This window comes from Oncorhynchus kisutch, unplaced genomic scaffold, assembly GCF_002021735.2.
Source record: "Oncorhynchus kisutch isolate 150728-3 unplaced genomic scaffold, Okis_V2 scaffold2960, whole genome shotgun sequence".
NCBI classification, from domain to species: domain Eukaryota; kingdom Metazoa; phylum Chordata; class Actinopteri; order Salmoniformes; family Salmonidae; genus Oncorhynchus; species Oncorhynchus kisutch.
In genome coordinates, this window is record NW_022264905.1 from 1 (window position 1) to 16,040 (window position 16,040).

General features: G+C 42.1%; 2 long non-coding RNA genes across 2 annotated transcripts; both read left to right on the forward strand.

The window, feature by feature from the left end:
* Positions 1 to 488: 488 nt before the first annotated feature.
* Positions 489 to 1,553, forward strand: LOC116371186 (uncharacterized). The gene is made up of 3 exons (XR_004208871.1): positions 489 to 537; positions 770 to 1,078; positions 1,507 to 1,553. It is a non-coding gene; the product is annotated as an uncharacterized LOC116371186 (long non-coding RNA).
* A 3,068-nt stretch (positions 1,554 to 4,621) lies between these two features.
* Positions 4,622 to 5,033, forward strand: LOC116371185 (uncharacterized). Its single transcript, XR_004208870.1, has 3 exons — positions 4,622 to 4,674; positions 4,778 to 4,866; positions 4,984 to 5,033. It is a non-coding gene; the product is annotated as an uncharacterized LOC116371185 (long non-coding RNA).
* Positions 5,034 to 16,040: the final 11,007 nt, after the last annotated feature.

Genomic DNA, 16,040 nt, shown 5'->3' on the forward strand with positions numbered 1-16,040 from the left:
GGAGAGGAGGGAGAGAGGAGGGGAGAAGAGAAGAGGAGAGGAGAGGGGGGAGGAGATGAGATGAGAGGAGAGGAGAGAAGAGAAGAGGAGATGAGAGGGGAAGAAGAAGAGAAGAGAGGGGGAGAAGGGATGGGAAAGTCACAGAGCTCATTATTAAGGCCTTTCTACTGCCAATGTTTGTCTATGGAGATTGCATGGCTGAGTGTTTGATTTTGTACATCTGTCAGGAAGGGGTGTGGCTGAAATAGAGTCCACTAATTTGAAGGGGTGTCCACATACATTTGTATATATAGTGTATGTACACATGGGTGTTGTTGCACCATACCAACGATAAGCCTGTCTTCCCCATCACATCATGAAAGGTCATGTTGATGTTCATTTAACCTCTGTCTCGCTTTTCCTCTGACTCCTCTCTTTCTCCTCTGTTTCTCTCTCTCTCTCTGTCTCTCTCTTTCTCTCTCTCTCCTCTGTCTCTCTCTATCTCTCTGTCTCTCTCTTTCTCCTCAGATCTCCAGGCTCAAAGCGTCAGTCCACCAGGTAGGTAGAGTATAAATCTACAGTGATTATAGCAGTTCAATATTAGTCAACTTTATTATCCCACATGGAGAAATTCATGTGTCCATACAAACCATTCTAAACCCCAATAACAAGTAGTGTTTTATGGAACTACTAATACTTGTCAACCACAAAGCATCACTGCTGTTAGAATAACAGAATCACTGTCATCATCTGTCCTCACCACTGTGTTTTCCCTCTCTGCTGTTTACAGCTGAACTCTCAGTCAGACTGGTGAATGGGACCACTTCCTGTTCTGGGACAGTGGAAGTCTTCTACAGAGGAGAGTGGTTGGGTCTATGTTTTAGTTGGTGGGACATGATGAGAGAGGTTAAGGTTGTGTGTAGAGAGCTGGATTGTGGGAATCCTGTAGCTGAATCTAGAGGACCTCTGATTGAAGATGGAAGAGGAGGAGTCAGACTATTGAGATGTAGTGGAGATGAGTCTTCTATTAGACAGTGTGGCATCATAGGAGAACCTGGTTTCTGTGATGGTGGATATTATCATCATGTGACCTGTTCAGGTAAGAGACTGGTCATATTGAGAGATTTATTTATACATTATACAATATTACCATGTATCATGTTTTATGTGTTTTTATTTCATTTAAATAGAGGGAGAGATGTCAGATGTATTTAAACATTATATTTGTGTTTGTCATATTGGTTTATGGGAGATGTTCATGGGCAGATCATTGTAGTTCAGATGTTACTGAAGTGAAGCTGCCTGATGGATGTCCAGCTGTTTATTTTCTATAAAGTGAAGTGAACTTATTCCTGTCTCCTGCCTGCATTATTCCCAACCTGATCCTGAGTGACTAAGAACCCATTTCTACCTCTTACAGTATCAAACATAGCAAACTACTATCTTTTATCCAACATATTTGTGTTTAGTCCTTGACAGTGTCATCAACAAAACTGATTGAATGTTCAACCAACTCTTTTTCTCCAGAGTCTGTGCGGCTTGTGGATGGAGCTGGTCTCTGCTCTGGGAGAGTGGAGGTGAAGTCCAATCAGTCCTGGGCCTCAGTGTGTGAAGCTGACTTTGACCGGCAGGATGCAGAGGTAGTCTGTAGGGATGTTGGCTGTGGGGCTCCTGCAGCTCTACAGGGGGGGCTCTATGGAGAAGGAGAGGGTCAGACCTGGGATAAAGAGTTCCAGTGTAAAGGCAAAGAGTCCCTTCTCCTGGACTGTGACACCTCAGACAGAGAAACAACACCTGCCTACCTGGTAATGCTGTTGGACTCACCTGCTCAGGTAAGAAACAGTTTGTCACTCAATCAACATTGTTTCTCTACTGGAGTGAAGAATATGAGAGACAATATAGGTGTGTTTTAGTGAGAAAATAGTAAGATTACTGTCTCTCTCTTTTCTTTTCTCAGAGCCTGATGATGTGAGGCTGGTGGGAGGAGGCAGTCGCTGTGCTGGTGGAGTGGAGTGGTACGACCAGGGAGAGTGGAGGACTGTGGGAGCTTTCTCTGACGTGATGTCTATAGCTGCAGTAGTGTGTAGACAGCTGGGTTGTGGCTCGACTGTTTCAGTACTTCCTGGAAACACCACTAGAGGGTTTGGAGTTTCCTGTTCTGGGTCTGAGCCTTCACTGAGGGAGTGTAGAAGAACGAATGAACTCCGTCCTGGACTCACAGTGATCTGCTCAGGTAATTACAAGATACACTATATGGCCAATAGTATGTGGACATTAGCTGGTTCGGCTAGTTCAGCCACACCTGACAGGTGTATCAAATTGAGCACATGGCCATGCAATCTCCATAGACAAACATCAGCAGTAAAATGTCCTTACTGAAGATGTCAGTGAATTTCAATGTGGAACATCTCGGAGCAACAACGGCTCAGCCGTGAAGTGGTAGACAACACGAGCTCACAGAAAGGACCGCCGAGTGCTGAACCACGTAGAGCGTAAAAATAATCCTCTGTTGTAAAACTCACTGCTGAGTTCCACATACTTTAGTCCATGTATTATATCTCCTTCCTGGACTCACAGTGATCTGCTCAGGAAATATCAACATATTATAATTATATTCAACTGATTTCCTTCATTCATACAACTTCCTCTGCACCTCTCATGATGACTGTTTAACTTGTCAGTCTGCTTTACTAAATAGATCACTCAGTCAAGTAGGAATCAAATACAACTTAAATATCCCAGAATGCTTTGTATTTGAGTGTTACCTCAGTGAACGTCTCTACTCACTACCACTATCACAAAGAGAGAATGAGGGAGGAGGAGAGGAAGAGGGAGAGATAGGAAAGATCAAATATATTTTTATCACTGAGTTCTCACCAGTGATGTCATCATAACCAGTAACCTGTTCTACTCTTGGCCCATCCTGACCCTGACATACAGTATCAGACCTTGTAGATCAGATGGTACTGAAGTGAAGCTGCCTGATGGATGTCCAGCTGTTTATTTTCTATAAAGTGAAGTGAACTTATTCCTGTCACCTGCCTGCATTATTCCCAACCCGATCCTGAGTGACTAAGAACCCATTTCTACCTCTTACAGTATCAAACATAGCAAACTACAATCTTTTATCCAACATATTTGTGTTGAGTCCTTGACAGTGTCATCAACAAAACTGATTGAATGTTCAACCAACTATTTTTCTCCAGAGTCTGTGCGGCTTGTGGATGGAGCTGGTCTCTGCTCTGGGAGAGTGGAGGTGAAGTCCAATCAGTCCTGGGCCTCAGTGTGTGAAGCTGACTTTGACCAGCAGGATGCAGAGGTAGTCTGTAGGGATGTTGGCTGTGGGGCTCCTGCAGCTCTACAGGGGGGGCTCTATGGAGAAGGTGAGGGTCAGACCTGGGATAAAGAGTTCCAGTGTAAAGGCAAAGAGTCCCTTCTCCTGGACTGTGACATCTCAGACAGAGAGAACAACACCTGCCTACCTGGTAATGCTGTTGGACTCACCTGCTCAGGTAAGAAACAGTTTGTCACTCAATCAACATTGTTTCTCACCTGGAGTGAAGAATATGAGAGAGAATATAGGTGTGTTTTAGTGAGAAAATAGTAAGATTACTGTCTCTCTCTTTTCTTTTCTCAGAGCCTGATGATGTGAGGCTGGTGGGAGGAGGCAGTCGCTGTGCTGGTGGAGTGGAGTGGTACGACCAGGGAGAGTGGAGGACTGTGGGAACTGCTGACTGGAACCAGGGGGATGTAGCTGCAGTAGTGTGTAGACAGCTGGGTTGTGGCTCCACTGTTTCAGTACCACCTGGAAACACCACTAGAGGGAATGGAGCTTCATGTTATGGGGCCTGAGTCTTCACTGAGGGAGTGTAGAAGAACGTATGATCTCCTTCCTGGACTCACAGTGATCTGCTCAGGTAATAACAACATATTATAATTACATTCAACTGATTTCCTTCATTCATACAACTTCCTCTGCACCTCTCATGATGACTGTTTAACTTGTCAGTCTGCTTTACTAAATAGATCACTCAGTCAAGTAGGAATAAAATACAACTTAAATATCCCAGAATGCTTTTGTATTTGAGTGTTATCTCAGTGAACGTCTCTACTCACTACCACTGTCACATGTCATGTTATTGTCACATCTAAATGAGGACAGTAGTTGAGGAGCTACGTTTTCTTTTTCTCTCCTCTTGTTCCAGATGTCCTGCTTCAGCCTGATATCAACATATGTTGTCTCAGTGACTGTAGGCCCACTACTCATGTTGCCCTGTGAGGGAGGGTGGCTGGCACTGTTACATGCTGATGTTATTGTCATATCTATAGGAAACTAGTTGAAGAGGTTTGTCTTGTTCACTTTTATTGTTACAGATCTCCTGGTCCAGTCTGATATCTACCTGACTGACCCAATGGGAGGGGTCTTCAGGGGCCACCAGGGGCCTGAGATGTTCAGGGGCTACAACTTCACCATCACCTGCTCCACTCAGCCACAGTACCCAGGAGGCTCCTTCCTCCTCAAGTTCACTGGCTCCAACAGAACCCAGACCCAGCCAGCTGTCAATCACTCTGCTGCCTTCCTCTTCCCTGCTGCAGATGACTCCCACCAAGGGAACTACAGATGTGTTTATGACAATTATGTTTTCTCTCATAACTTCTCCTCTGAGAGTGAGCTCCTCTCCCTCACCATCACAGGTAACTGAACAATAACCAGACTTATAACTTTGTCATTGACAGATTTCCCAGAGATCTATGTGATGATGATCAGTCCCCTCATCAAAGGTGTTTCTGTTTGCAGCCTCTCCTCTGCCAGCCTTCATCATCAGACACGTTGTAGTGCTGCTGATCCTACTGACAACAATCACCACCTCCTACCTGTACTACAAGGTAAAGACATTTACTCAGACGTTACAAGTAATTTAAACTAGAGGGAGAGGGAGAGGGAAGGAGAGAATGGAGACACTAGAGAGTAAATGTCTGACTGTTGGTGCTGTGTCTCCCTAGCCCACCAGGAGGCAGAAGAGAGTGAACAGGGTGAGCAGCATGGATCTTTATGTCAATGCCATGGAGATGGTCTCTCTGAGCTCCAGAGCTGAAGCTGGACCGGGAGAGGAGAGAGCAGCCCAGGGGACGGAGTAGGAGTAGAATGAAGCTGACCCTACATGCTGATCTTAGGTCAGTTTTGTGTTTTAAATTGATAGTCAGCAGTGGACTGGTGTTTAAAATGTGGTGACAAACCTGAAGTGGTTTTAATTGTAATAACAAGTTCAGAATTATTTTATCTTTCTAGAACCTTGGAAGAAATCTAAAAGGAGTTACTGCAACCACCATTATTCATTTAGTTTGGTTTTTACGACCAGGGAAACATGGGGTTTTGGGTAACATGGGGTTTGGGTAACATGGGGTTTTGGGTAACATGGGGTTTGGGTAACATGGGGTTTTGGGTAACATGGGGTTTGGGTAACATGGGGTTTTGGGTAACATGGGGTGTTGGGGTGTTGGGTAACATGGGGTTTTTGGGTAACATGGGGTTTTGGTAACATGGGGTGTTGGGTAACATGGGGTTTTTGGGTAACATGGGGTTTTTGGGTAACATGGGGTTTTGGGTAACATGGGGTTTGGGTAACATGGGGTTTTGGGTAACATGGGGTTTGGGTAACATGGGGTTTTGGGTAACATGGGGTTTGGGTAACATGGGGTTTTGGGTAACATGGGGTGTTGGGTAACATGGGGTGTTGGGTAACATGGGGTTTTGGTAACATGGGGTGTTGGGTAACATGGGGTTTTTGGGTAACATGGGGTTTTGGGTAACATGGGGTTTGGGTAACATGGGGTTTTGGGTAACATGGGGTTTGGGTAACATGGGGTTTGGGTAACATGGGGTTTTGGGTAACATGGGGTTTGGGTAACATGGGGTTTGGGTAACATGGGGTTTTGGGTAACATGGGGTTTGGGTAACATGGGGTTTTGGTAACATGGGGTTTTGGGTAACATGGGGTTTGGGTAACATGGGGTTTTGGTAACATGGGGTTTTGGGTAACATGGGGTTTTTATTATTTTAAGAGAGTAGCTCAATTACGTCTGTTTTTTGTTCCAGAATATATTGATTTTGTCTTTATCTTATTTAGTGTCTCTTAGATTCTTTATCTTATTTAGTGTCTCTTAGATTCTTTATCTTATTTAGTGTCTCTTAGATTCTTTATCTTATTTAGTGTCTCTTAGATTCTTTATCTTATTTAGTGTCTCTTAGATTCTTTATCTTATTTAGTGTCTCTTAGATTCTTTATCTTATTTAGTGTCTCTTAGATTCTTTATCTTATTTAGTGTCTCTTAGATTCTTTATCTTATTTAGTGTCTCTTAGATTCTTTATCTTATTTAGTGTCTCTTAGATTCTTCATCTTATTTAGTGTCTCTTAGATTCTTTATCTTGAAGTGTTTCCATTATTAGTCCAGGTATTATTATAATCATCTGTTCATTCTTTGTATTTTGAAACATTTTTTAATAAAGGGGTTTGTTGTTGTTTACCTCATGATGTTATTGATTATAAACGTTATGATATTGATTATGAAGTAGATTAGTGTTATGTTGTTAGTAGTATAGAGATAATGATGTTATTGATTATAAATGTTATATTGATTATGAAGTAGATTATTGTTGTGATGTTGCTCTCTAAACTGCCATGTAATCAACTGAATGCTTTTAATAAAATTACAGGCTGTCAGTCTTGTGTGATTTAATTATTAGACAGACTACAACATACAGTATGAATTAACTGAGATCAGTCTGTGTGATTCCCCTCTTGGACAGACTACAACATACAGTATGAATGAACTGGTCATACATTTGGCAGGAGGTTAGGAAGTGCATCTCAGTTTCCACCTCATTTTGTGGGCTGTGTGCACATAGCCTGTCTTCTCTGGAGAGCCAGGTACTGACCTGTATATAGTACTGCTATTGTTATATTACTGTTGCTCTTTAATTACGTTTTACTCTTTAATTACTTGTTACTTTCATTTCTTATTCTTATCCATATTATTTTAACAGTTTGTTGGTTAGGGGCTCGTAACTAATACAATTTGATTTGAGGTCTGCCTACGGTGGCCTTTCTCAATAGCAAGGCTATGCTCACTGAGTCTGTTCATAGTCAAAGCTTTCCATAAGTGTGGGTCAGTCATAGTGGTCAGGTATTCTGCCACTGTGTTCTCTCTGTTTAGGGTCAGTCACAGTGGTCAGGTATTCTGCCACTGTGTTCTCTCTGTTTAGGGTCAGTCATAGTGGTCAGGTATTCTGCCACTGTGTACTCTCTGTTTAGGGTCAGTCATAGTGGTCAGGTATTCTGCCACTGTGTTCTCTCTGTTTAGGGTCAGTCATAGTGGTCAGGTATTCTGCCACTGTGTTCTCTCTGTTTAGGGTCAGTCATAGTGGTCAGGTATTCTGCCACTGTGTTCTCTCTGTTTAGGGTCAGTCATAGTGGTCAGGTATTCTGCCACTGTGTACTCTCTGTTTAGGGTCAGTCATAGTGGTCAGGTATTCTGCCACTGTGTTCTCTCTGTTTAGGGTCAGTCATAGTGGTCAGGTATTCTGCCACTGTGTTCTCTCTGTTAGGGTCAGTCACAGTGGTCAGGTATTCTGCCACTGTGTACTCTCTGTTTAGGGTCAGTCATAGTGGTCAGGTATTCTGCCACTGTGTTCTCTCTGTTTAGGGTCAGTCATAGTGGTCAGGTATTCTGCCACTGTGTTCTCTCTGTTTAGGGCTAAATTCTTGTTTGCTCTTTTTTTTATAATTCTTTCCAATGTGTCAAGTAATTATCTTTTTTTCTCATGATTGGTTGGGTCTAATATGTTTGCTGTCCTGGGGCTCTGTGGGGTCTGTTTGTGAACAGAGCACCAGCTCCAGCTTGTTTAGGGGACTCTTTGTATGTCTCTCTCTGTCTGTCTCTCTCTCTCTCTCTCTCTGTGTCTCTATTATTGTCTGTATTTCTGTCTCTCTCTTTCTGTCTGTCTTATTGTCTCTCACACACAGATGAGGGGCTAATAATAACACCTGCTAATTCAAACAGAGAAACTACATACAAACAGAAAGAGAGAAGAGAAGACATCAATGTAGTTATTTATAGACTATAGACTATGATGTATTGTTGTCCTGGTGTGTAGGTATTTATCCTCCATAGACTATGATGTATTGTTGTCCTGGTGTGTAGGTATTTATCCTCCACATAGACTATGATGTATTGTTGTCCTGGTGTGTAGTTATTTATCCTCCATAGACTATGATGTATTGTTGTCCTGGTGTGTAGTTATTTATCCTCCACATAGACTATGATGTATTGTTGTCCTGGTGTGTAGTTATTTATCCTCCATAGACTATGATGTATTGTTGTCCGTGTGTGTGTGTGTGTGTGTGTGTGTGCAGAGCCCACTACTCCATCTCTGGTCAGGGTCCAGAAGTCTTGGAGAGTTACAGTCACTGACCAACCCTGGAGAGATACAGTCACCCACCAACCCTGGAGAGATACAGTCACCCACCAACCCTGGAGAGATACAGTCACCCACCAACCCTGGAGAGATACAGTCACCCACCAACCCTGGAGAGATACAGTCACCCACCAACCCTGGAGAGATACAGTCACCCACCAACCCTGGAGAGATACAGTCACCCACCAACCCTGGAGAGATACAGTCACCCACCAACCCTGGAGAGATACAGTCACCCACCAACCCTGGAGAGATACAGGTTTTGCAGGATTTTGTTCCAGACCACCACTGAAACACCTGAAGTCAAATTGTCTCATCATAAAATATTTGATGATATATTGATTGACTGGTATGTGTTGTAGTGGTACCTGGCTGGGGAAACATCTACATACCTGGTCTCTGCCCCAATAATCTCTCCTTCCTCCCAAAGTGATGATATATTGATTGACTGGTATGTGTTGTAGTGGTACCTGGCTGGGGAAACATCTACATACCTGGTCTCTGCCCCAATAATCTCTCCTTCCTCCCAAAGTGATGATATATTGATTGACTGGTATGTGTTGTAGTGGTACCTGGCTGGGGAAACATCTACATACCTGGTCTCTGCCCCAATAATCTCTCCTTCCTCCCAAAGTGATGATATATTGATTGACTGGTATGTGTTGTAGTGGTACCTGGCTGGGGAAACATCTACATACCTGGTCTCTGCCCCAATAATCTCTCCTTCCTCCCAAAGTGATGATATATTGATTGACTGGTATGTGTTGTAGTGGTACCTGGCTGGGGAAACATCTACATACCTGGTCTCTGCCCCAATAATCTCTCCTTCCTCCCAAAGTGATGATATATTGACTGACTGGTATGTGTTGTAGTGGTACCTGGCTGGGGAAACATCTACATACCTGGTCTCTGCCCCAATAATCTCTCCTTCCTCCCAAAGTGATGATATATTGATTGACTGGTATGTGTTGTAGTGGTACCTGGCTGGGGAAACATCTACATACCTGGTCTCTGCCCCAATAATCTCTCCTTCCTCCCAAAGTGATGATATATTGATTGACTGGTATGTGTTGTAGTGGTACCTGGCTGGGGAAACATCTACATACCTGGTCTCTGCCCCAATAATCTCTCTTTCCTCCCAAAGTGATGATATATTGATTGACTGGTATGTGTTGTAGTGGTACCTGGCTGGGGAAACATCTACATACCTGGTCTCTGCCCCAATAATCTCTCCTTCCTCCCAAAGTGATGATATATTGATTGACTGGTATGTGTTGTAGTGGTACCTGGCTGGGGAAACATCTACATACCTGGTCTCTGCCCCAATAATCTCTCCTTCCTCCCAAAGTGTGTGCTTGTTCACCTCCCTTCATTGACAGGATTTGACAGGAATTGACAGGATTTGACAGGAATTGACAGGATTTGACAGGAATTGACAGGATTTGACAGGAATTGACAGGATTTGACAGGAATTGATTAGTATGGAAACTCATGCTATAACCTTCACCTTCACCAATCCAATGTTTTTACACTTTATGGGGAGTAGTGAATGAGTGCACACTTCAGGAAGCAGTAAATACTTTTGGGACGCACCCCTGGCCCAGGCCGGAGGATTTCCAAACTGACCACTTGGCAAAGGGAGCCTATAATTCTGCTCTACTCTGGAATATATATATATATATATAATAATCCAGAATCTCTGGTGGCACAGCTAGCACTGCTATGCCTCTGCGCCAACCTTTGACCCTTGTCAAAAGGGAGCCTATTAATTCTGTGGTGCTCTATTCTGGAATATGAACTGGCGTTTGTCGCCCCCTGATGGACAGAACCTCTTAGTGATCTACCTCACTATAGAGATCTCTGCAGTTGTACCTCGCTGCACACGTACAACTATTTGAGGTTGAACTCTTATATTACTGTTCTGCTGGCAGCAGGATAATATGCTGGCAGCACAACATTAGATTATTTTCTTCTAAATAAGAGTCCCCCTGCAAAGACGAGCACAATTTTGAGAATATCTATTATTATTGCACTGTAATTCAATACAACTGTTTTTCACAGCATTGCACCACTTTTGAAACAAATAAATGGATAATTTGACATATTTTAATATTGTATTATTTATACCAGCATTTGTTTTTAAAGTTTCCAAACTAAATACTGGTATGTTGAAAGATTTCAATGTTTCCAAACTAAATACTGGTATGTTGAAAGATTCCAATGTTTCCAAACTAAATACTGGTATGTTGAAAGCTGTTGTGTAGGTCAGTGGTGTAGTGGTGCCTGGAGAAGTTGGTATTCAGAACTCTAATTTAGTAAAACATTTTCCAAACGGCCCAGGGAAGGAAAGACGCCCTGTGTGAAAAATTATATGGGAAACAGTGATACACTCTGAATGACCTAAAATTATACATCCCATATTGGTATTTCACAGTCAGACCTACCCAAGCTGTACTGTTCAGTAGGATAATAGTAGACCAACCCAAGCTGTACTGTTCAGTAGGATAATAGTAGACCAACCCAAGCTGTACTGTTCAGTAGGATAATAGTAGGCCAACCCAAGCTGTACTGTTCAGTAGGATAATAGTAGATCAACCCAAGCTGTACTGTTCAGTTGGATAATAGCAGACCAACCCAAGCTGTACTGTTTAGTAGGATAATAGTAGACCAACCCAAGCTGTGTTGTTCAGTAGGATAATAGTAGACCAACCCAAGCTGTTCTGTTCAGTAGGATAATAGTAGACCAACCCAAGCTGTACTGTTCAGTAGGATAATAGTAGACCAACCCAAGTTGTACTGTTCAGTAGGATAATAGTAGATCAACCCAAGCTGTACTGTTCAGTTGGATAATAGCAGACCAACCCAAGCTGTACTGTTTAGTAGGATAATAGTAGACCAACCCAAGCTGTACTGTTCAGTAGGATAATAGTAGACCAACCCAAGCTGTACTATTCAGTAGGATAATAGTAGACCAACCCAAGCTGTACTGTTCAGTTGGATAATAGTAGACCAACCCAAGCTGTTCTGTTCAGTAGGATAATAGTAGACCAACCCAAGCTGTACTGTTCAGTAGGATAATAGTAGACCAACCCAAGCTGTACTGTTCAGTTGGATAATAGTAGACCAACCCAAGCTGTACTGTTCAGTAGGATAATAGTAGATCAACCCAAGCTGTACTGTTCAGTTGGATAATAGCAGACCAACCCAAGCTGTACTGTTTAGTAGGATAATAGTAGACCAACCCAAGCTGTACTGTTCAGTAGGATAATAGTAGACCAACCCAAGCTGTACTGTTCAGTAGGATAATAGTAGACCAACCCAAGCTGTACTGTTTAGTAGGATAATAGTAGACCAACCCAAGCTGTACTGTTCAGTAGGATAATAGTAGACCAACCCAAGCTGTACTGTTCAGTAGGATAATAGTAGACCAACCCAAGCTGTACTGTTCAGTAGGATAATAGTAGACCAACCCAAGCTGTACTGTTCAGTAGGATAATAGTAGATCAACCCAAGCTGTACTGTTCAGTTGGATAATAGCAGACCAACCCAAGCTGTACTGTTTAGTAGGATAATAGTAGACCAACCCAAGCTGTACTGTTCAGTAGGATAATAGTAGACCAACCCAAGCTGTACTGTTCAGTAGGATAATAGTAGATCAACCCAAGCTGTACTGTTCAGTTGGATAATAGCAGACCAACCCAAGCTGTACTGTTTAGTAGGATAATAGTAGACCAACCCAAGCTGTACTGTTCAGTAGGATAATAGTAGACCAACCCATGCTGTACTGTTCAGTAGGATAATAGTAGACCAACCCAAGCTGTACTGTTCAGTTGGATAATAGTAGACAAACCCAAGCTGTTCTGTTCAGTAGGATAATAGTAGACCAACCCAAGCTGTACTGTTCAGTAGGATAATAGTAGACCAACCCAAACTGTACTGTTCAGTAGGATAATAGTAGACCAACCCAAGCTGTACTGTTCAGTAGGATAATAGTAGACCAACCCAAGCTGTACTGTTCAGTAGGATAATAGTAGACCAACCCAAGCTGTACTGTTCAGTAGGATAATAGTAGACCAACCCAAGCTGTACTGTTCAGTAGGATAATAGTAGACCAACCCAAGCTGTACTGTTCAGTAGGATAATAGTAGACCAACCCAAGCTGTACTGTTCAGTAGGATAATAGTAGACCAACCCAAGCTGTACTGCTCAGTAGGATAATAGTAGACCAACCCAAGCTGTTCTGTTCAATAGGATAATAGTAGACCAACCCAAGCTGTACTGTTCAGTAGGATAATAGTAGACCAACCCAAGCTGTTCTGTTCAGTAGGATAATAGTAGACCAACCCAAGCTGTACTGTTCAGTAGGATAATAGTAGACCAACCCAAACTGTACTGTTCAGTAGGATAATAGTAGACCAACCCAAGCTGTACTGTTCAGTAGGATAATAGTAGACCAACCCAAGCTGTACTGTTCAGTAGGATAATAGTAGACCAACCCAAGCTGTACTGTTCAGTAGGATAATAGTAGACCAACCCAAGCTGTACTGTTCAGTAGGATAATAGTAGACCAACCCAAGCTGTACTGTTCAGTAGGATAATAGTAGACCAACCCAAGCTGTACTGTTCAGTAGGATAATAGTAGACCAACCCAAGCTGTACTGCTCAGTAGGATAATAGTAGACCAACCCAAGCTGTTCTGTTCAGTAGGATAATAGTAGACCAACCCAAGCTGTACTGTTCAGTAGGATAATAGTATACCAACCCAAACTGTACTGTTCAGTAGGATAATAGTAGACCAACCCAAGCTGTACTGTTCAGTAGGATAATAGTAGACCAACCCAAGCTGTACTGTTCAGTAGGATAATAGTATTACTATTATTGAAACAGAGAAACTGACGAAGAAACAGGTTTCAGAATTTATCTCATTTTATTTCAGGTTTTTGTTCTCAAAGTCAAACTTTTTTTTTACAGAAAAACATAACATATAACAGTATATAACAGTATTAAACCACATCAGGAGACCACGTTTGAGTTTTGGGAAGAATCTAAGAAATGTAGATTTTAATTTGAGTGTGAACCTGTAGTACAGACACCTGGCACTATTGTTGTATTAGCAGTGTTTATGTAGTAGACACCTAGCACTATTGTTGTATTAGCAGTGTTTATATAGTACAGACACCTGGTGGAACCAACTTCACATCGCCCCCCAGAAGAAAGGCACACAGACACCCACACTTCAGGTTGACTCAGTTTTTATCTGCAGTAAAAGATATCAAACAGTGATGACAGACATTGACAGATAGGACACAAGATATCTGTTAGAGAGGAGCAACAGTAGTGATACATGGTTAGGTAGGACACAAGATATCTGTTAGATAGGAACAACAGTAGTGACACATGGTTAGGTAGGACACAAGATATCTGTTAGATAGGAACAACAGTAGTGATACATGGTTAGGTAGGACACAAGATATCTGATAGAGAGGAACAACAGTAGTGATACATGGTTAGGTAGGACACAAGATATCTGTTAATAGGAACAACAGTAACGTTATTGATACAAACCCTCAAAGTGAAGTGATATTAATCCATAAATACAGAGCACAAGTACAACCCTTTTATATAAACCTTTTAAGGTAGTAAGAAAATAAACATTCACTTAATATTTCAATAAGTCCCCTGCTAGTAAATTACCTGCTGGTAATAACTAGCGTGACATTGTAGTGCAGAGACCAACGGTGCTCGTTAGCTCGTCATTAACACGGCTAGCTAAGACAGCAACAACTTGGTTAACTGGCTGAAATAGGTCTTCAATTCATGAACGGCTAAATAAATATCTACAGAGCCACATTCGCTATTGCCTTTAGGATATATGAACCAGTTTTCCAAAACCACTATTGTGTTATACAGTTTGAAACAGTGTTTATGTCCAGAGGAAGAGGACTCGAACCTGCTCTCAGAATATCTGTCAGACTGAGGAGCGGGCAGACCAACTTCCCAAATAGGGGAGAAGCACTCAAAACACACTAGTTGTTCTTTCAAAGAAAATTAAACAAAAATGGTAAGTCCGAAGACCTCTCGTATTACCAACATTACTACAATGGCAGCAAATATTTTAATGAATTCAGTAACACATAATGAAAGGAAACGTTATTCATATCACCCCTTTTCCTGAGGTGAATGGTTTCACCCACTACTCTCCCGGAACTGAGGCTTTGACATCAACAGTTTCACTTTGTTCCACCTTTGGTGAGCAAAACAGCGAATAACGTAGCTAAATACTGACATTATCCTCCATCGAGATATCTGTTCATATCTAAATACATGGCTCTGCTTTGGTCTATTCCATTGATATTGTCAAACTGAACATTACATTGAACATGTGAGTCATTTAGCAGACGCTCTTATCCAGAGAGACTTACAGTAGTGACTGGATACATTTTCATACGTTGCATTGGCAGGACAATTCCATTAGTAGTTGGGAGGAGAGCAGAAAGAGCCTAACACCTCCACTGATACTGTGTAACCTGTCTGCAGTCAAGCAGCCATCCAGACTGAAGTGAAGGCCTTGTTACAGAATGAAAACACCTTCTCTTTCGTCGGCATGGCAACCTGTAAACATGTCAGTGGCGTCACAATGTTGCACAACAGCAGCAGAACATTGGATGGAGGGTCATTGTATCATTACACAGTGTCCCTGTCTATTCTACTGTATTGGTACATGTGGTGTTACAATACATTAGAAGATCTGTAGACGGCAGCATTGAAACAATTTACAACACATCGTCAACTAGCAACCTACTCTGTTTCAGTGCTGTTTAAAAATCCCACTTATTTTATTCTGCTGTTAGAGGCCATCAGTAGAGACAGTCAGGAAAATAGTCTTTGTGGCAAGTTTTTTTCTGTCAAACCTGGGAAGTGTGTCTATATAGGTAAGTACATATACAATTAGGATTTTACTTTAAGGTCAAATGTACTGTAACTGTCTAGTTGTGAAGAGAATCTAAATATATTGTTTATTGACCTCCTCTCCATTCTAGCACCATACATTGTGTTATTTACTGATCTCCTCTCCATTCTAGCACCATACATTCTGTTGTTTACTGATCTCCTCTCCATTCTAGCACCATACGTTCTGTTGTTTACTGATCTCCTCTCCATTCTAGCACCATACGTTCTGTTGTTTACTGATCTCCTCTCCATTCTAGCACCATGCGTTCTGTTGTTTACTGATCTCCTCTCCACTCTAGCACCATACGTTCTGTTGTTTACTGATCTCCTCTCCATTCTAGCACCATACGTTCTGTTGTTTACTGATCTCCTCTCCATTCTAGCACCATATGTTCTGTTGTTTACTGATCTCCTCTCCATTCTAGCACCATACGTTCTGTTGTTTACTGATCTCCTCTCCATTCTAGCACCATACGTTCTGTTGTTTACTGATCTCCTCTCCATTCTAGCACCATACGTTCTGTTGTTTACTGATCTCCTCTCCATTCTAGCACCATACGTTCTGTCGTTTACTGATCTCCTCTCCATTCTAACACCATACGTTCTGTTGTTTACTGATCTCTCCATTCTAGC